Here is a 23,296-nt window from a genome sequence, read left to right as displayed (position 1 = left end):
ACGTTCCAAAATAATGCTGTAACGTTTCGGTCTTTACATTGACCTTCGTCAGACTAAAGTATGCAAACAGAACAAAACAACCAATTAGATATTTACAAAATTGTACAAATGATAATCCACGTCCATCCAAAATTGTATAATCCATGATAACATAGTTACATATAGTTCCAGTAAAAAAAGAAACATTATATTGAAGAAAATGAAACAGAAAGTTGTTATTATATTCGTCTAATCACATTATGGCGACTAGTAGGTGACTCAACTGCAATAAACAATCCACCCCGGACTGATATGGATATGAAAATCAGTTAGTAGTGGGTCCATATAAGATAATCTGGTCACGTATTTATTGTCAATGAGGATATATTAAGTAAAGGAGATCCCTCCTGATGTAAAAAAATTATCAAAAAAACGGAATATAAGCAGAAACCCAAAAAAAGAAAAAAGGAAGAAAACCAAAGAAAAATAAAAAATAAAAAATAAAAGAATAGGCTATTTGCCTTACCAGGGAACTACAAAGCGTAAGTGCTCACATCTGAGAAGTCCTGTGATTTATTATTGGCAAGGAGAGGCCATCCATATTAAGGTCCTAAATATGAGATACCAAACAGGTAATAATAGTAATATATCGGAATTCACCCGAAAACACAGTGGCTATAAATTCCCTGGTATATAAAGTGAAAGTTCTTACCAATGGTGAGCATAGTAATAGAATCCGACGCTTCCGCGTGCAGGGTGTAACAGATGGTGGATGGACGCCATACCCTACTGGAGGCGGCTACTTCTAATATAGTGTTCAGTCCGGAAGTGCTGGTGCGTGGGTCTAAGCGCCTGAGTGACGCGTAATGCGTCATTGGCCCGCACATGGAACGCGGTTCTACCCAGAGCGGCGCTTTATATGAGCATCATCCTGTGTGGGGCATTGTGTATAACGGCGCGTCTGTACCGGAAGTGCGTCACCGTGATTCTCGGTAAAGCGGAAGTGTTAGGTGGAACGCTCTTGTGGAACGCAAACAGATGCCCAAAGGGCGGTACAGGAGGCGGTCCTCATCGCTGGAGCGTTAGGTGAGCATAATGTCCCAGATGAGAAGAAAGAAAGAAGAGAAAGAAAAATATTATGTAGTGACCTAGAAAATATTGAGAAGAAAAACCAAATTAATAAATGGAATGAGCACAATATCCAAATGACAATAACGGCATATTATACATGAATAATAAAGTGACACATGAGTCTATGGTACCTGGAGGCAAGTAACAAGCGATCATAACGGAAACAAGAATTTTAAAATAAACTAATCACATCAAAGTCTCTATTAAGACCCCGTGGTTCCATACTTTGTAGAAAATGAATCCAAAAAGCCTCTCTTGCTAATAACTTTTTGGTTATATCCCCTCCTCTTCTGTTCATAGTAACCTGTTCCAACACCAAGAAACGCAACTGAGCTATTGAGTGCCCTACTGAATTGAAATGATGTGGAATTGGAAGGTGATTCTTTTTGCAGCGAATATCAGACTTGTGGTGGGAAATGCGATCTTTGATCGCCTGTGTGGTTTCACCTACATAAGTTTTTCCGCAGGGGCATTTAATTGCATAAACGACTGATTTGGAGTCGCAGGTAAAAAAGCCATTGATAGGAATGTCTGCTCCTGTCTGGGGGTGGGATATTTTGGGACCCTTGAGAACGTTTGCACATTGTGCACAGTGTAAGCAAGGGAACGTTCCCTTGCGTTGGGTGGACAAAAAAGTTTGCCTAGAGCCAGTCAGGGCTGAGCCTATATCTGCTCTAATAATCTTGTTCCTAAGATTTTTAGGTCTCCGAAAACAGGGCAAAAATGGTACTTGGAATTCTGGAATGTCAGGGAAACTTTCTTGCAAAATGTGCCAGTGTTTGCGAATTTTTCTATGTACCCTATACATAAACGGGTGAAACGTATGTACAAAAGCCGTATGTACATACGTTTCACCCGTTTATGTATAGGGTACATAGAAAAATTCGCAAACACTGGCACATTTTGCAAGAAAGTTTCCCTGACATTCCAGAATTCCAAGTACCATTTTTGCCCTGTTTTCGGAGACCTAAAAATCTTAGGAACAAGATTATTAGAGCAGATATAGGCTCAGCCCTGACTGGCTCTAGGCAAACTTTTTTGTCCACCCAACGCAAGGGAACGTTCCCTTGCTTACACTGTGCACAATGTGCAAACGTTCTCAAGGGTCCCAAAATATCCCACCCCCAGACAGGAGCAGACATTCCTATCAATGGCTTTTTTACCTGCGACTCCAAATCAGTCGTTTATGCAATTAAATGCCCCTGCGGAAAAACTTATGTAGGTGAAACCACACAGGCGATCAAAGATCGCATTTCCCACCACAAGTCTGATATTCGCTGCAAAAAGAATCACCTTCCAATTCCACATCATTTCAATTCAGTAGGGCACTCAATAGCTCAGTTGCGTTTCTTGGTGTTGGAACAGGTTACTATGAACAGAAGAGGAGGGGATATAACCAAAAAGTTATTAGCAAGAGAGGCTTTTTGGATTCATTTTCTACAAAGTATGGAACCACGGGGTCTTAATAGAGACTTTGATGTGATTAGTTTATTTTAAAATTCTTGTTTCCGTTATGATCGCTTGTTACTTGCCTCCAGGTACCATAGACTCATGTGTCACTTTATTATTCATGTATAATATGCCGTTATTGTCATTTGGATATTGTGCTCATTCCATTTATTAATTTGGTTTTTCTTCTCAATATTTTCTAGGTCACTACATAATATTTTTCTTTCTCTTCTTTCTTTCTTCTCATCTGGGACATTATGCTCACCTAACGCTCCAGCGATGAGGACCGCCTCCTGTACCGCCCTTTGGGCATCTGTTTGCGTTCCACAAGAGCGTTCCACCTAACACTTCCGCTTTACCGAGAATCACGGTGACGCACTTCCGGTACAGACGCGCCGTTATACACAATGCCCCACACAGGATGATGCTCATATAAAGCGCCGCTCTGGGTAGAACCGCGTTCCATGTGCGGGCCAATGACGCATTACGCGTCACTCAGGCGCTTAGACCCACGCACCAGCACTTCCGGACTGAACACTATATTAGAAGTAGCCGCCTCCAGTAGGGTATGGCGTCCATCCACCATCTGTTACACCCTGCACGCGGAAGCGTCGGATTCTATTACTATGCTCACCATTGGTAAGAAATTTCACTTTATATACCAGGGAATTTATAGCCACTGTGTTTTCGGGTGAATTCCGATATATTACTATTATTACCTGTTTGGTATCTCATATTTAGGACCTTAATATGGATGGCCTCTCCTTGCCAATAATAAATCACAGGACTTCTCAGATGTGAGCACTTACGCTTTGTAGTTCCCTGGTAAGGCAAATAGCCTATTCTTTTATTTTTTATTTTTTATTTTTCTTTGGTTTTCTTCCTTTTTTCTTTTTTTGGGTTTCTGCTTATATTCCGTTTTTTTGATAATTTTTTTACAACAGGAGGGATCTCCTTTACTTAATATATCCTCATTGACAATAAATACGTGACCAGATTATCTTATATGGACCCACTACTAACTGATTTTCATATCCATATCAGTCCGGGGTGGATTGTTTATTGCAGTTGAGTCACCTACTAGTCGCCATAATGTGATTAGACGAATATAATAACAACTTTCTGTTTCATTTTCTTCAATATAATGTTTCTTTTTTTACTGGAACTATATGTAACTATGTTATCATGGATTATACAATTTTGGATGGACGTGGATTATCATTTGTACAATTTTGTAAATATCTAATTGGTTGTTTTGTTCTGTTTGCATACTTTAGTCTGACGAAGGTCAATGTAAAGACCGAAACGTTACAGCATTATTTTGGAACGTGTTTCTTCAATAAAGAAAATTTTGTCTAAATAGTACCATTTTTTGAGTGCCGGGACTTATTTTTCTCATAATTATAAGGGAGTGGTGACCCTTGTCTCAGGCACCTGGATCCTTACACTTACGAAGAGGAGTGACGTGTCAATTTTTTCAATCCGCATGTGTTAACTGAACCATATGGATTCACCGCATTCTACACATTGTACGCTAGTCTCCGCAAGAGAAATTGACATGCTGCAGTCTGGAAAGATGTGGAGCGCTCGCTAGGGCCTAGGGGTACTTGGTACTGGGTCCGGTGGTTGTTAAAGGGGTAGTCACGGTGGCAGCGACCCGGTCTGTTGCCTTGGGCGTCCAAGTTAAAGGGAAGGTCTTTAAAGGGGTTGTTTTGAATAAAGAATGTTCGTGACGCCACCTGTGGAATTTGGTCAGGGATGACTGATGCTGCTTAAAGGGGTCCACTGGGGATGATGTTATTGCAGCAGGGATGGTATAACTTCCCACAGGTGAAGCTTAGTCCCCTGGGCTCCTGGTGTAGCGGCAAGGATGATGGATGGTGTGGTGCCGGAAAGCATTAGAGGACACAAGGTTGCAGTCTCTTTACCTTTTACTGGTAGTATACAGCCACAGTCCAGGGTACGGATAACAGGTGATGGTGAAGTCCGGCCAGACTGAAAGCGATTCGGAATCCCCTAGCCAGGTGGGGTTGAAAGCCTTCCTTACTGCACTGTAGTCCCTTGCTGCCTGATGCTTCACACAAGGTCCTCACTTTCTCTCTGTCCTATATGCAGGACAATACCTGCATGGCAGGCAACTTGAGTCTTTTTACAGGTGTGTCTATTTGCTGTGACTCGTGGCTCTATATGCTGCTGTGCCTTCGGATGTAATGGTGGACAGGCGACTTGCAATCTCCTGCCCGCCAGTTTCTGCTGTGGGGCATACAGTTACCCCCACAACCTCGGAATGCCGGCCTCCGGTTTCTTGTGCTAATTCTGGAGTGAGCCCTCTCGCAGCTCCACTCCCAGTATCTTTCCTCTCCTTTGCCTCTTCTCCCCTCACAGTCTCTCCTTTGCCTCTTCTCTTTCCAGGAGCTGCAGAACCTCATGTCTGCACGGCCCCAGCTTTCCACTCCTCACTCCTCTCTGACAGACTCTCTCTGACAGACTAACTCCTCCTCTAGCCAGAATATATATGGGAAGCCACCCACAAACTGGATTAGAGCTCCCCCTTCTGGCCTGGAGTCACAACAGTGTTGTATGTATGCATGTGTTACCTGTTAAAGGGATCATTCCTCGGTTCCAGGCAATGGCATCACCCTCCCCGTAAGGAAGGCAATACCACTGTAACAACCGGCTCCTGGGGTGTTACAGATGCGCCTCATGTCAGTCTCCACGGGTGATCCGTGGACGTTTGTGGACACATAGTGGGCATGGGATTTCTTGAAATCCCATCCACTATTCTGTAAAATCTGGTTGCTGTAGGTTTGACCCTGCACAGTTATGCAGCGTGCAACCCGCAGCAACTCCGGATCATAGGCACATACCATAAAGATTTTTTTACATAAATAAGGTGAATTTTGGGGTATTTTGCTTTTTTTACTGGTAAAAAGAGAAGAGAATGTTTTTTATGATTTATATTTGTTTTTCAGAACTGGCCATTTATATCAATTTACTATAAAACACTTGTGCGTGTCCATAGTTGAGATTGCATTATATGTCATAATTAAGGAGAAATTGAATTTTGGTTCTGTAAAATTTGGAGACATATGTTCCTTTCCGTGTCGCACATTGCAATGAATATTGTAAACAAATATAAACTATTAGAACAGATTTAGAACAGATGATCCGCATTCTGGGGTTCAGAAGTGATCCAGAGCTGCAAATGCCATGGGAACTCATCTCTGAAGAAGAAAAAAAATCCAAGGTAATTAGAGGCAACACCTGCTTTGGAGCACCTCAGGTAAGAGCTATAATAACACAGGGCTATGACATTCTGTCAAGTGTCTTCACTGATGAAGTAGCCCTACAGCAGATGGATAGCTTCAATTATTTGGCTCCACGACAAATATAAATTGCCTACTCCTTTGAGATCTTTTTGCATCCTGGCAGTGGCTCAATCAACAATAGCACTAATGGTAAAGATGTAGATACTTTCAAGTTTTGTCATATCAACAATGCAATAATTTATTCTTGTGCTCAACAAAGCCAGATTGTCATGCACGTTAAAAGCAAAGAAGAACAGATGTCTGCACAGAGGTGAAGGGAGGAAAATCTTGTGATGGGTTACATAAGCACCAGCTTTCTGCGTCAGACAATCCATACCTGCTAAAAGGTCGTCTGCCTTCCCAAAAAAGTTGATCATGAAGTGTCTGCCTGCTGGAACTCCCAGTGATCGCTTGAATTTGGAAGGGAAATTCGATTTGCACCAAAGTTATTGAATGCAAATCTAAAGTTCATTACAATGCACTGAGGTCTCTCCAGATACTAAAATATAATAAACATACGCTGTAAAATCAAACTTAATCCTCACCTTGCTGCTCACCTGTCTCACTACTACTGCAGCCCACCATCCAGTCCTCACCTCCAATCAACCTCTTCTTTCCTCCATCCACCAGCACAAAATTTCTTCTTTGAGCAAGTGTCCTCTTTGTGCATAGGGTACAAAGACAAAAATGAATCCTCACCTTGCCACTCACCTTTCCCACCACCACTGCAACCCACTGTCTATTCCTCACCTCCAACCAGCCTCTTCTTTCCTCCATCTTCTGATGCACAATGTCCACTTTGGGCATCTCAACTACGGAGTTGAGTAGGTCTCTGAGATAACAGCACATTGTGGAGACACGGGGGGTCATCGGGCACCCTGTTCCGTTGGACCATATTACAAGCTTACACAAGCAAAAGTCTGTTTTATTGACCAACCAGAAAGAAACACATAAATTAAAAAGTCAACATATAGATAACAGTCTTTTCTTCCTGGCTTGCTGAAAATAGATGTCTGGCTAATTAAGATAAGATGCTGTGTCCCCACACACACGTTTAGAGTGAGATTTTGACATGCGTCACGCGAGAACCAGCCAGCACTATGGGAAAAGCATGTTGTGACATATCAACATGTTCCATGAAGTAATTGTTCATTTGTCATTGAAAACCACTGCACAGAATGAAGATGCTCGAAGAGGACATCATGCACTGGAGGAAGAAGGAAGAAGAGGTCAGATGGAGCAGAGGACTGGACTGTGTTAGTGGGACAGGTGAGTGGCAAGGTGAGTATTCATTTTTTAACTCCTTTCAAAAAGCAAATCTAAAAGTGAATCCAGATGTTTTGAAAAATTTGGTGGAAAATTTATCTTGGGAAAAGTCGCTTATCTCTAATTCAAATTTTTAGGGAGACTTGGTAGAGAGAGTGTATTATTTCTCTGCAGCGCTATCACAGGGGAAATGTAGAATTACATCATGCCCAATCCCTTAAATATGCTCCCTGTGCTGTTTAATACTGTATAGGTCACCATTAGTATGACAGTTCTGTTATTAATTACTCCAGAAATGGTCAGAATTGTTGAATATAATGGGCAAATATTACTATCCCTAGCATAAGGACTACCTCGGTGCATCAGTTTTATTAGAAGGCATGCACTGTCTTAATAAATTTGGTGCATTTTACTCTGGTTAAAGACTGGCATATTAAACACTTGTTTACATAAATGTCAATAATAAATTCTGGCAGCATTTATCTAATGCTTAAACTGAAAGGGGTTAGGCTTCTGGCCTACCTGGGGGTGGTGTGGTCCTGATGACTGACGGTTTAGACTAGTGACATAGTGGCACCGCGGGCTCGAACTGCGTCCTCTCCGATGCTGCAAGTAGAGGCTGTTTTGTGTCTGCAGTTTTGGGAAGGAATAGGGGGGGCCGAAGCCGGTTGGGTCCATTGGTCCAGCAAGCTTTAGATATTTTTGGTTGCTTGCCTGACCCCAATCTACAAACTTACATATGTCTATGAGGCTGTGGGTTTGGGTCAACTCACAGTCCAGCCATTGTGGACCATATGGACCATGAAATACTATTGCTATTTATAATTTTATGAATAATTTGCTCTTTTTCCTGCTTCACCAGTCCACTGTATATCTGCTTACTGCTGCAGGTGCTCATTTTAACAATACAATCTTCTGCACGTTTTAGATATTGATTTTTCTCTCTCCTTGCAGGAAACTGCTCACCCATGACTTTTTTAACAAGTTGAGATTCTTTTCACCTTAACACATCACTTTCCAGTTCGAAGAAATCCAGAATAATGAAATCAGGTGTTGAGGGAATTTTTGTTTGATGTGTGGCCAGTGGCCACCCTACTACATTGATCGTGGCACAGGTCGAGAAGCAAGTCGCAAGAATACAACTTTTTCCAACTTGCTTTTCGCTGTACCTTGCGGGTTATGCCACAATGTAACAGTGGCATACAGTGATCTATGACTGTGAGACCTGTGTCAAGGCAAAAGTCACCAGCATTACAGTTAAGGTTAATGAAATTATTCAGTTACGGTCATTTTAAATCATGATTAAAATATCATTTTGTAGTTTTTGTGTTTTTGAGTTTTTTTTCTTCCAGTTCAATATTGGGGTTGTCCAGCCTTAGGCTACTGTATGTGACTGCAATCTTGTGTATCCTCACATTGTGCATATTACACACTGTAAGGTTTCTCCTCTGTGGATGTTGAGAATGAGAAGTCATGTGACCGCAAGTAAGAGATTTGCCTACTACTGGATACATTCCGACTAGACTGTGTCCGGCTTCGCTCCATTCACTAGCATTGAGCAAGGCTGCATCCACTTAGTCAACAAGTGACCGCATGAATGTAAATCACATACTTGCAGTCATGTGTCCGCTGCTGACACCGGAGAACCCTCATAGTGCGCACAATGTAAGGATTCACAAGTCTGCAGTCACATAGAGTGACTGCAAACTTGTAGCCTAAGGCCAGACAGCCCCATAAAAATTAAACAGTTACGTAGAAGCCTACACGAAATGCTCGTAGGGGCTGGCCATCCGCTTCCACACTGCAACCATTATGGGTGAGGATCAATCTTTGGCTAATCCCTTTGACTAGTTGCTCTTAAAGATATATATATATATATATATATATATATATATATATATATATATATACTCAAAAAAGAGGCAGCACTCCATAGTTTCAGTGAAAAATGTGGAAGGTTTAATCGACCCACATAGCCGGGCGACGTTTCAGCTCCATCTGAGCCTTTATCAAGGCTTGATAAAGGCTCAGATAGAGCTGAAACGTCGCCCGGCTATGTGGGTCGATTAAACCTTCCACATTTTTCACTGAAACTATGGAGTGCCGCCTCTTTTTTGAGTATCTGTGAACTTGGTGCAATCGCTGGACTGGTTGCTGGGGGCCCTGCACCCGAAGATAAGTACAAGTGTTGTGCTGTTCCTTTTTTTCTACTATATATATATATATATATATATATATATATATATATATATATATATATATATATATATATATATATATATATATATACAGTATATGCACCTTATTACTCGGCTTGTTAACCTTAAGAACTTGATTATTCAAGTTGGATTTTATTTTATCAGTGTGGTTTCTGGACTTTTTACCTGTGTCCTTCCTGCTTTAGATACTCATGTGATGGCTATGTGTGTCTAATTGGACGTTTGTAATTTTTAATCTACTATGTGAACTGACATTTAATAAATGTAATTTTGTATTCTCTTTAAAACAGTAGTTTTGGCTCCAATTTTTCGAATTTTACACGCCTGCAGCCATGTAGTCAACAAGTGACCACATGAATGTAAATCGCATACTTGCAGTCATGTGTCCGCCACTGATACCGGAGAATCCTCGCAGTGCGCACGATGTAAGGATTCACAAGTCTGCATTCACATAGAGTGACTGCAAACTTGTAGCCTAAGACCGGACAACCCCATAAAAATTGAACAGTTACAAAGTACGTACATAGACTATGTACCGCCATATGGTGCCTATGGCAGTGTGCTGCTAGGAAAGAAAACCTCTGGAATATGACATATGACGGAACACAGCACAATTCTTTTTGTCGTGGATTTCCTTGCAGGCATCACTATAAATTGGAGGTGCGACAGGAGGTTCATTGAGTTAAATTACAGTTCCTTATAACAAGGTTCTGCAACATGCTTGTGTAAGTGATTTAAAAACTTTTATGCCCAACCCTAAATACCATGTTTTTGCTTTTATTTTTTAAATATAAAAATGTCTAAAATTCTGTTCTAAGTACTTTTTTTTTAAATGCCTTATTTAAAGCAGTTACTGTAGAGTTCGATATTTTTTATACAAAGCTAGAAATTCCATTGTAGAAAGGGTTAAGGAGATTGTTCTGGATTTTTAAATAAATATCTAAGAGAAGGAAGCAGTATAAAATAATAAAAAAGTCCATTTTCAATTTTTTTTACTGCTCCATCACTGCTCCAACTATTTTCAGCCCTTATCCTATATTTTAAAACTTGTGGACAACCCAATAAATAATATAATTTTGTCTGCCTCCATTGGCAGGAGCTTAGATGTTTACTGCATACTGTTATATTATTGAGGTCAGTGTAGAAACCATTTGCAATAAGCTTCTAACCTTCCTTAGAACAATTCTTTTCAGTTTAAGTATATTACCAATACATCCAGTAATGATAGAAAGGAACTCACCAACGACAACATGAAATCATTTGATCTAAACACCTCAGACAGAGGTTATTGAATCTCAATCCCACCTGTTTGAATAAAGGCTTTTATACCATCGCTGGTGAGTGCCACACATATTCTCTCATCATTACTGAATTTTACAGGATTTTAAAGCTGAGTTTGAAATTATAGATAAATATACGTAGTTCGAATTCGACCAAGGATAACATCTGCATGGAGATTGCATGATCTCCCTCTGTCCAGGTACTCCAGCTTCCTCTGAAGGCCCTCATACAGACTAATGTCAGATTAACGCACCGATATCGATGGGTTCGGCCAATGTTCTAATCTATATAGAGGTGCCGGCCTACTGATGGTGGGGAGAGATGTCAATCGGACATGTCCGACTTCGGAATGCCAATGACATTGTTTTCTTGGAGAAGAGCTGGCAACCAATGTGTCAGTTGATGGCATTCTCATGGCAAGCGAGTGCTCCTGTGTGTGGGAGAGGGGACTGAGGTGACTGGTGTTCTGCCGACAGCCATCTAATGTGTATGGCCAGCTTAATACTCCAAAATATATACCAAGAGTATAAATGGCGCCCTTTGCAATCGACCCAAGGGTGTGTCTGCTCAGGAGCAGCTCTGTTTTAGAAGTGGTTCTTACTGGTAATAAATGATTGTGGGTGGGCAATTCCACTTTATGATAAAAAGTCATATACACACCATTTTTGTAGAGACAGCCACAACTTCCTTTACAATTTGGTTGCCAGGGAATGCCAACTTATTTCCCCAAGTCCTGCTCTTGGCATCTTTGGTAAACTGCTGATTTTGCTAGGAGACAATATGGAAAACAAGACTACTACTGTAGGGAAAAATGTATTATTCAGATTAATGATTACCTTTGTAACACAAGGACAGTGCTCAGTATGGGAATGCATCGTACACAGTGGCTCTTTGCTTTGGCTCGCAGACAGAAATCCCAAGCAGAGGGCCTCCCTCTATACTGTCCATATGCCCTAATGGGACATATTGGCAGGAGAAGTCTCCAAGAGAACTTCCAGTATCCTTTAAACCAAACTGAGCATCACATATGATTTATCTCAAGTCAATGGAGAACTGTACAATAAATATCTTTATTACATTGCTGGATTTAATAAGCAGCTGGAGTTGGTATAAGAAAATATTGTTCATCTCGAACGAGATGCATCATGATCTACTGAGAATATGTTTCCTAAAGACCAAATCGATGGATTCATTCAGTCATTGAGCCGAGATTTCCCTGGTCGGCGTAGACGGATGAAGAAGACATTCACAGTCTGACAGTTCACAATAAGAGATTGTACAATGCAAGGAAAGTATTGAAGACTTAAAACCTTAATCCAGCATTCTCAATATTTTGTCTCACTAAAGGAGACGCATTAACCTAAACACTGGATTATAGGCTTCAGACTTCATTACTTGAAGTTCCTCAGCTAATATATTCTAAGAACAAAAGGCTTCCATCTCTATTTCTGATCCAGGTTTGATTGTTACTATGCAGGTTCTGCCAAGGAAAGCAGATCCATCACCAGATTTCACAAAAGAAACTGAATAAATGATTACATATATTTAAAAGATCTGGTGATACTGGTGTACATCCTATGAAAATGTATGTATTAATGTATAATACCACAAATTACGATGAGCAGGACTAAATCTATGCAGTGTATTGTAAAATCCAGTGATAGGTCTGCCCCCTCTTTTCTCCTCTATTTAATTTCCCATATGAGCTTTGCACAGCCTATAAGTCTCTTTACACTGGCATGTCAGACATGTCACTCTCCACAAGTAGAAACATTACCCCTTAGATGCCAGCTAGAGATCTCTCATACAGTCAAGTCAGATCTCATGCATTACACTGAGGAGGTGCAACACCACAAGTCGTGTGTCTGCAAATTGAGATTCTGATTTGGCTTTTACCCCATATCATATTGCAAGACACGTTAAAAGATCATTTTAGGATTGATACTTCAAATAGGTGGCACTAGAGTTCTAGTTCTCTTCCTCTCTTAAGAGGCAATTTGCACATTGTGAAATCCAGTGGCAGATCTGCTTTATTTTACATCCCAGAATTTGCACTATTGAGCAAAGTTGAGGAAAAATACTTGTAGGTCATGGTCAGAGCCCCGCAAACCACCTAATACAACCTGCCAGCATCCCTCACATCTCTTCAGGTTGCAAAAGTTGGCAGGGCATCATGCCGCACTGATTACATTGTGTTGGACCTACTAACCAGAATAGGAACCATTGATGCCAGCAGATAGAAGGAGATTCTAAGGGCTCTTTTCCAAAGGACACATACGACCTATGTGGCTGCTGGACAATGGTCCTGCAAATCTTTTTTGCTCAACTCTACTATTCAGTAAATGGAGATCATATGACCTAAATCATAGAGCTTTTCTGCTCCAATGGCAATACTTGTGTTATGACTGAAGAAGCACACTCACACGGATAAGGTGCCTATTCAGGTTAGGCAATTCTTAACCTGGCCTTGATTTGTCCCTGGCTGACTGCTTAGGTTGCCACCCTAAGAAAATGCAATGGTGCCCCCACTCAATGTCGGCTGACCCTGAGTGTCCTTAACTGCACCCAAAACTACACATAGTGTGTACTCCAAAACAACAACAGAAAATAGTGCAAACAAGCAGAGGATGAGGAGAGAGGTTAAGGACATGTTCACACAGTAATACAGGAAACACAAAAGAAAATGAAAGATCTAAACAACAAGCGGAATACATCGAAAACCTCCCAGACCCTAAACATAGAAGAAAAAAAAGGGATCTGGAGAGGAAGACACATAAACAAATTGTAAGAAAAAGCATGCAGCCAGCGGGTAAGGAAAGGGTGAATCAAACATCCGAAAACCCCGCCCATATGACCGCAAACTTGTCCTGCCAAATTCAGGTGACAGGTTCCCTTTAAGCATCCTCACCCATTGGATGAGGCCTGAGCAAACTATTTCCCTCAGTTAGTATCTTGCTACTGAGCTGACAGGCCCTGTGCTGTCTCTGCCTCTGGGGGCTGCAATACCCAGGCCTATATCCGTGTCCAGTTCTTGTGTCCGTGTCTGTTCCTGTCTGTACTCTGGCCTATGTCCATTCCTGTTGTTCCTTGCCTGTTAGTCTTTCCCAATCTGCTGTGCGTACCTTTATGTTCTCTCCCTTCTGCTTTGCTCAACCTGTGGCTCTGCACCTCTCTGCTCTGCACGTCGCAACCTGTGGCTCTGTGCCTCTCTGCTCTCAACAACCTGTGGCTCTCTGCCTCTCTGCTTTGCTCGCCACAACTTGTGGCTCTGCGGCTTTGCTCTGCTCTCGGTTCTGCACTCTGCGGCTTTGCTCTTCTCTCAGCTCTGCACTCTGCGGCTTTGCTCTGCTCTTGGCTCTGCACTCTATGGCTTTGCTCTGCTCTCGGCTCCGCACTCTTCGGCTTTGCTCTGCTCTTGGCTCTGCACTCTGTAGCTTTGCTCTGCTCTCGGCTCTGCACTCTGCGGTTCTGGCTTGCTCTGTTCCTTGTGGTTCTGCCTTGCTCCGTTCCTTGCAGTTCTGCCTTGCTCCGCTCCTTGCGGTTCTGCATTGCTCCATTCCTTGCGGTTCTGCCTTGCTCCGCTCCTTGCGGTTCTGTCTTGCTCCGCTCCTTGCGGTTCTGCCTTGGTCCGCTCCTTGCGGTTCTGCCTTGCTCCACTCCTACGTTTCTGCTCCTAGCTCCACCTCCTGTGGTTTCACATTGCCTCCGTTCTTGCGGACTTGCTCTACCTCCGTTCTGCTACCTGTCTGAACAGGTCCCTACCTGTTCCCATATACTCTTCCATCTGAACAAGTTTCTACCTGTTCCTATATACTCTTCTATCTGAACAGGTTCCTACCTGTTTCCATATACCTGCGTGTATGCCGGTACCTACCTGCCCTGCTAGAGTTCGAGACCTGTCGGCCAGTCCTGCCAGTGTGTCAGTCGTGCCCTCCCTGAGGGTCACCCATGCCCGCCAGTCCTGCCTGTCGTCACTCACCCGCACCCATCCAAGTGTTCCGTTCTTCATTGGGATCAGCAGCCACAGCCAGACACCACCCTGGAGTGGTACCTGTTAGCTACCTGCCGCACAAGCCTGACCTCACCATCAGAGGCTCCAGTGAAAACCAAGGTAGCTACTTAATCACGCCCCTTCCAGGGTAGTCTGGTCAGTGGTCCAGTGGAGCCACACCCCCGCATGCCCGCACCAACCAGTCTGGGCGCGAGCGTTACACACAGCAGGAGTGATTATGCTCCTGTCAGGATGTCCCGAGTGGTGGGGATAGAGGTTGCATCACTGATATGACCGATATCCAAGTCATCCAAGTTGTCGTGGGACAATATGGATTATCTTTACGTCGGACAGTTGAGAGATATGGTTGTTTGTTATTTTCGCTTTTACAGGGGATATGGGAATCTATGGGTTAGGTGTAAGGTGAGTATTTTTGTTTACTATTTTCTAGTTTTTACAAGGAACAAGAGCTTCAGTGTAATAGGCATAAGGTGAGTATACCTATGCTTTTATTTTTATTCCAAATACAGGAGTCTGTGTCTTTCTTTCAAATAAAAGATTTTATTCTGGCTGTGTCTTTTTTTACATTCTAACTATGAGGTTAGTAATGGCTTGATGTCAGTGGCCATAAAACAGCTGATATCAACCCCACAACCATTACCCCACTTGCCATCGCACCAGGACAAGTGGGAAGAGCCGAGCAAAGAGCCAGAATTGGCGCATCTAAAAGAAGCGCCTTATCTGGGGTGGCTGCTATTTTTAGGCTGGGGCGGCCAATATCCATGGCCCCTTACCAGCTGTCTGCTTTAGCTTGGCTGATTGTCAAAAATAGGGGAAACCCCACACTATTTTTTAATTATTTATTTAAATATTTTTTTAAAAAATAGCTTGGGACCCCTCTATTCTTGATAAGCATCCATGATAAAGCTGACAGCTGAGGGTTGCAGGCCGTAGCTGTCAGCTTTGCCTGTGCTGGATATCAAAAATAGAAGAAACCCCACATCATTTTTCTTATTTATTCATTTATAGAACAGGTGCCGGCTGATGAATACTCCCATCAGTAGCACCTGCTCTTGCTATTTTCAGTGATCACAAAGAAGGAAGGAGAAGACCGGGTTTCTCAATGTATTCGCACTGACCACACACGATGGAAATGTTCTTAAAAGCTTTATTGTGCCGATGCGTTTCGTGGCAATCTGCCACTTCCTCAGGGCCAAAGATTCTTACCATTGATCAGAGCCACCTGTGTTTCTCACGCTGTCTTGCAGATGACAGCGTGGAAAGCACCAGATGTTTGGGGTGCCAAACTCAAACAGTAACACGGACTTCCTGGAGAAGTCCCTGTTCACGGTCCATGCCCGAACAATAGTGTTCCCCTGTGTGTTGAATCTGCCCACCTGCAACAGGCAACACAGTAAACACAGTAAAGCAAGACAAGAGCACTATCAGCAGTTGTACAGAGAACACAGAGACTGTTGTCCAGCAGGAATGGAAATTGACCCTCAGCCAGAGATCACCTGATCAAGTCCTGTAGATGGCCATGCCAATTTCCTGTTCTGTGCATAGACAGTGTTGTCATAGGGAAATTGTAAGCAATAAAATTACCATCTACATTTATGCACACATTGTGATTACGGTAACTTGAATTGCATTAGGAATTATACTAACAGGTCATGGTGGTTTAAACAATGAGACCAGTTTTAGTAACCTTGAGAAGCAAAGTTATCAAATGAGATGACAAAAAAAAACAAACATCAATTAAAATTTTACAGAGGTTGTCCAATAGAACTACCCCTGTCTATATGCCCCATGAGAACATATGGTCATACAGGGACAGGGGTCATATATAGAGCAGTAGAGGACTAATGAAGTAATTTATTTTATATTACACTAAGCTCCTCCAAGAGACACTAGCGATAATCAAGTTCGAGAATTGTAAAATGGAAATATACAGAATAAGTCTCTAACTTCTTATTTTAATTAGGTCAACTACAACTGTGTAAGGAAAAATCCTTACAAGTAATGGTATCAGAATTACCCACCACCAGCTAAAATGGTTATATGGTCATGTTACTCTCAGAAAGATAATGTCATCTATATTTTCACTGACTGTTTCTGTTGTTTAATGACTGAAAATTTGCTGTTTTAATTCATATGCAAATGATTAAATGCTGTGGGAGTGTTAAAGCCCTTTTCAAGCCTCTGCCATTCTTCTCTTATTCTCCGTCCAGCCCCATCTTCCTTTTCTGGACTGACAGCTCACTGGCTTGTGCCTAGACCCACCTTATCTGCTTGATTGATAACTCACTAGCTTGCTCCCAGGCCCACCTTCCTTTGCTTGACGGACAGCTTACTGGTTTGGCTACACGACCAATGATCTGTCAGTAAAATAGAGTAAGGGCTGGATGGGAAATTGAGCCAGGGAGGCAAAGGCTTGGTAAGAGCCACAATCATGCCCAAAGACACATTAAAGCAATGGTTCAAGGCACATAAATCCAGAACATTCATCAGTAGCATATAAGGAACTATAAGATAACTGTGCCAGAGTATAGCCAAGGAAAATATTAAAGGTTCAGCACTATAACCTGGTAAAACCTACAGAAAAAAAAGTACATAAAGAACCATTGGTAAAAAAATTATGTAATAATAAGTAATAGTACAATGTAATAAATGAAAATATAAAAAACACACAGATAAAAAATGAACGTCATTCAATGGATGGCACAACGTCTCTGAAAGAGGCAGAAAAAAATATTAAAATAGTAGTATAGTAGTTAACATGCAGCAAGAAAACTGATGTATAATTACCTCTCAGAGATGTAGTGCCATACCCCGATGCACGTTTCGGCTGCAAGCCTTCGGATGGGAAATAGTGTCAGCGAGGCAAAGGCTTGGAAAGTGCTACAATCATGCCCAGAGCACACTGAATTCAGCTGCTGGCTTATGACCTGGCTATGGAAGAGGATGCTGTACGCTGTGGTAGCAGGAGAAGGTAAGTAGTATTACTTCTTTTCTTTATTATTTGTTGGAGAAGAGCCTCAGAACAGGGACAGTATTACTGGAACATGAACAAGATGGAGCACATTATACCAGGATGGGGGACATATATTACTTGAAGAGGCCCAGGATGGCAGACATTACACAAGGATGGGGACATACTTTAATGAAAGGGGTCAAGGTTGGACGATATTATACCAGGATGTGGGACATATATTACTGGCAGAGGTCCAGGATGGGGGACATTATACCAGGAAAGGGCTGAGGATGGAGGACATTATACCATGAGAGGTATTATGCCAGGAAGGGGTCCAGGACAGGGTTCATTATTACTGGTAGGGGTCCAGGATGGGGAACATTACACCCGGAAAAGGCCTAGGATGGAAGACATTACACCTGGAAAGGGCCCAGTAAAGGGGGCATTATTACAGAAAAGGGCACAGGATGGAGGACATTATTACAGGAAAGGGCCATCATTGTAAAAATTATTACAGGTTGGGGGACACTGTTGCATGAGAGAGCGAACACATATGTCTTCACAGTATCACACATCTGAAAAACATGTAGGTGGGGGTCTATGTCCAAATTTTGCATTAGGACCAATTGGAATCTAGTTATGCCACTGCCTACTATGTAGAAACTATACAGTTATGATGACTGTAAAGCTTGTCCAATGTGTCCATAGAAACTATGTGAAAACATTTTTATTGAAAATTTGTCTTTATCTATAGATACTTTTTTATATTCTGTCTACATTTTTTTTTTGTAAATAATCAACATGACCTTGCTTATTCTGAATTAGAAAAATGTGCTTACAGAACGATTTCACATTCTTTATCCCCAAGCATCCAAAAAAAGATTGTACTTGTTTACTATTATGAAAACAAATTCATTTTTCTTCATTGCGTCATATTAAGAATTTAATGAAACTAAAGGTCAAGCCAAATTATCTCAGCAAAATCTTGTATCTGAGAAGATTGGCCAGGATTCAGTTTCTACTGTTAATAAACAAGTATTCTCATCGTTTCCTTGAGAAAAGATGTCAAAGAGATCAAGATGACCGCACTCACAGGCTGACATTTTACCCTACTACTCATTTTTGTTACTAAAAAACCATTATTCTAACCTAGGTTTAAGAAGAATAAATTAAGGAGAAATTACAGGAAGTCCCTTTGATAGCCAAACTATATGCCAATGTATAGTTGTGGTTTGGTTGTGTGTGAGGAAGGATGTTGGGGGGAGGTGGGTTCCAACCTTTAGAAACCCTAAGATTAAGAGAGTAACTTCACTTTGCTGTATTCCCAGACACAGCACTAGATCTGTTTACAGGATATGGTTTTTCCAGGTACTAAGTTTAGCCTCATTAAAATTCCGTGTAGGCAAGTATACTACAGTAATGCTGCCACTTTTTAAAAAAACTAAAACTATTATAATATTGATGTATAATTATTATAAAACTAGATGGTGGCCTGTTTCTAACGCATCGGGTATTCTAGAATATGCATGTCCACGTAGTATATTGCACAGCCCACGTAGTATATTGCACAGCCACGTAGTATATTGCCCAGCCACGTAGTATATTGCCCAGCCACGTAGTATATTGCCCACCCACGTAGTATGTTGCCCAGCCACGTAGTATATTGCACAGCCCACGTAGTATACTGCACAGCCCACGTAGTATATTGCCCAGCCATGTAGTATATTGCCCAGCCACGTAGTATATTGTCCAGCCACGTAGTATATTGCCCAGCCACGTAGTATATTGCACAGCCCACATAGTATACTGCACAGCCCATGTAGTATACAGCCCAGCCACGTAATATATTGCCCAGCCACATAGTATATTGCCCAGTTACGTAGTATATTGCCCAGTGACGTAGTATATTGCCCAGTGATATAGTATATTGCCCAGCCACGTAGTATACTGCCCAGCCACGTAGTATATTGCCCAGCCACATAGTATATTGCCCAGCCACCTAGTACATTGCCCAGCCACGTAGTATATTGCCCAGTTACATAGTATATTGCCCAGTGATGTAGTATATTGCCCAGCCACGTAGTATATTGCCCAGTTATGTAGTATATTGCCCAGTGACGTAGTATACAGCACAGAGCCACGTAGTGTATTGCCCAGTTACGTAGTATATTGTCCAGTTATGTAGTATTTTTCCCAGTGACGTAGTATATTGCTCAGCCACGTAGTATATTGCCCAGTTACGTAGTATATTGTCCAGTTATGTAGTATATTGCCCAGTGACGTAGCATATTGCTCAGCCACGTAGTATATGGCCCAGTTACGTAGTATATTGTCCAGTTATGTAGTATATTGCCCAGTGACTTAGTATATTGCTCAGCCACTTAGTATATTGCCCAGTTACGTAGTATACAGCACAGAGCCACGTAGTATATTGCCCAGTGAAGTAGTATACAGCACAGAGCCATGTAGTATATTGCCCAGTGAAGTAGTATACAGCACAGAGACACGTAGTATATTGCACAGCGACGTAGTATATTGCCCAGCTGCGTAGTATATTGCCCAGCCACATATGTTATAGGTTAAAAAATAAAAAATAAACATATACTCACCTTCCGAGGGCGTCTTGTAATTGTTCTGTCACCTGTGTGCGGTGCAGGCGGCAGCTTCCGGTCCCAGGGTGTGATGACGTCACGGTCACATGACCGTTACATCATGCCAGGCTCTTCTCGCGCAGGACCTGTGATGACGTCGCGGTCACATGACCGTGACGTCATGGCAGGTCCTTCTCGCAGACCATCGTTAGAACCGGAACCTGCCGCTTGCATGGAGCGGTCGCGAGGAGCGGGAAAGGCGGCGGATGGTGAGTATATAATGATTTTTTATTTTTTTAATTATTTTTAACATTAGATGTTTTTACTATTGACGCTGCATAGGCAGCATCAATTGTAAAAACGTGGTCACACAGGGTTAATAGTGGCGGTAACGGAGTGAGTTACCCGTGGCATAACGTGGTCCATTACCGCTGGCATTAACCCTGTGTGAGCAGTGACTGCGGAGAGTATGGAGTGGGCGCCGGGCACTGACTGCAGGGGAGTAGGGAGGGACTAATCGGACTGTGGCCGTCACTGATTGGTTGCGGCAGCCATGACAGGCAGCTGGCGAGACCAATCAGCGACTTGGATTCCATGACAGACAGAGGCCGCGACCAATGAATATCCGCTACAGACAGACAGACAGACAGACGGAAGTGACCCTTAGACAATGATATAGTAGATGGTCCTAACCAAAGTACTATAATACTTCCCACTTATCTACAAGAATTACTGGCACCTATTTACAAGAATATATATATATATATATATATATATATATATATATATATATATATATAAACTCCATCAATGCTTTCCACGTAATATAGTATTACTGGTATAAAACTGTCTCTATATACAAGAATATAACTACGATAATACTGCCCCTACAGTATGTACGAGAATATAACTACTATAATACTGCTCCCTATGTATAAGAATATAACTACTATAATACTGCTCCTATGTACAAGAATATAACTACTATAATACTCCTCCTATGTACAAGAATATAACTACTATAATACTGCCCCCTATGTACAAGGATATAACTGCTTTAATATTGCCCCATGTACAAGAATATAACTACTATAATACTGCCCCATGTACAAGAATATAACTACTATAATACTGCCTCTATGTACAAGAATGTAACTACTATAATATTGCTCTGTACAAGAATATAACTACTATAATACTGCCCCTATGTACAAGAAAATAACTACTATAATACTGTTCTATGTATAAAAGTGTAACTACTATAATGCTGCTTGCTTTGTTAAAAAATAAAACTATAATGTTGTGGTCCTTTGTACAGTATATAAAAATACTACTTTAAACCTGCCCTCCTGAGACCAGGAATAAGAAAATCACTACAATTGTTTAAATAATGTTAGGAGAGTTCTGATATACCACATAACTAGACTTGCCCTTTTATTTAGTATATTAGGATACTATGTGTCACCAGGAACTGTAAAAAGGCAATTTATTAAAGTGAGGTACAATTGTATTTTTATCCCAATTACATTATATCTTGTATCGGTGTCCTGTAGTCAGCCCCAGAATAGTGTTCGGTTCTCATCACGGTGTATTTGAAGGTAACCCTTATATGACACTTGAACATTCCCCAGGAGAACCTTTCTTTCATTACAAATTTTGACATGAGCTATATATAGTGTCAGATTTCCAATTCCCTGGGCCCCATCACTTTGTATTCCTTGTTACTCTTTTCAAATAGATCCTTTCCGCTCCATACCTATAGAAAGAGGAGATGTAAAAAATATCAGACTAAGCAAATTCTGACCTCTGCCATTTCAGGTAAGTTCATTCTCTATTAATCTTAAAGGTCACTCAGAAGAATTATAGACATAAAAACTAGGTCATGATTACTCTCTATATATCATTGTAATTGGTAGTTTTTCTTGTATATATATTGAAAATTACACAGATGAGCCAAAACCAGTAACATAGCTACTTGGGGGGGGGGGGGGGGCAGAGGGGGCCATCGCCCCGGGCCCGGTGCTCAGAGGGGGCCCTCCCAGAGCTACGCTACTGTAACTGTATTGGGATGCACAGCGCGCCGATACAGATATATTCTGTGGCAGAGCAGGGAGAATCGATCTCCCTGCTCTGCTGCTGGCCGCTATGGGGCCCGTGAGCAGGCAGGGGTGGCCGGTGCCAGCAATGGACCCCCCCCCTGTCATCGCAGGGTCAGCTGTATCGGCATCTAACCGACACAGCTGACCGCATTGATGAGGGATGGAGCGCTATGCTCCTTCTCCCATCATCCCCCTGTCAGCGTCTGACGTCACCGACGCTGACATTGACAGGGGGCGTGATGATGTCACTGCCCAGCCCCCGTGGTCCGGAGGTAAGCAGAAGCAGGGAGCAACGCAGGAACCAACAAGAAGAGAGGTGAGTATATATTTATTGTTTTTCTTTATGGGGGCTGTCTTATACTACAGAGTCTGCCTGTGTGTGTGTGCTGCCTTATACTACAGAGTCTGCCTGTGGGGGTGTGTGCTGCCTTATACTACAGAGTTTGCTTGTGGGGGGTGCTGCCTTATACTACAGAGTCTGCCTGTGGGGGGTGCTGCCTCATGCTACAGAGTCTGCCTGTGGGTGTGTGTGCTGCCTTATACTACAGAGTCTGCCTGTGTGGAGGGTGTGCTGCCTCATACTACAGTCTGCCTGTAGGAGGGGTGTGCTGCCTTATACCACAGAGTGTGCCTGTGGGGGGTGCTGCCTTATACTACAGAGTTTGCCTGTGGGGGTGCTGCCTTATACTACAGAGTCTGCCTGTGGGGGGGCTGCCTTATACTACAGAGTATGCCTGTGGGGGGTGCTGCTGCCTTATACTACAGAGTATGCCTGTGGGGGGTGCTGCCTTATACTACAGAATCTGCCTGTGGGGGGGTTTGCTGCCCTATACTACTGAGTCTGCCTGTGGGGGGTGCTGCCTTTACTACAGTCCACCTGTGGGGTGTGTGCTGCCTTATACTACAGAGTCTGCCTGGGGGGTGCTGCCTTATACTACAGAGTCTGCCTGTGGGGGGAGCTTCCTTATACTACAGTCTTCCTGTGGGGGTGTGTGCTGCCTTATACTA

Source organism: Ranitomeya variabilis, chromosome 4, assembly GCF_051348905.1.
Source record: "Ranitomeya variabilis isolate aRanVar5 chromosome 4, aRanVar5.hap1, whole genome shotgun sequence".
Classification (NCBI taxonomy): domain Eukaryota; kingdom Metazoa; phylum Chordata; class Amphibia; order Anura; family Dendrobatidae; genus Ranitomeya; species Ranitomeya variabilis.
This window is presented reverse-complemented; position numbering follows the sequence as displayed.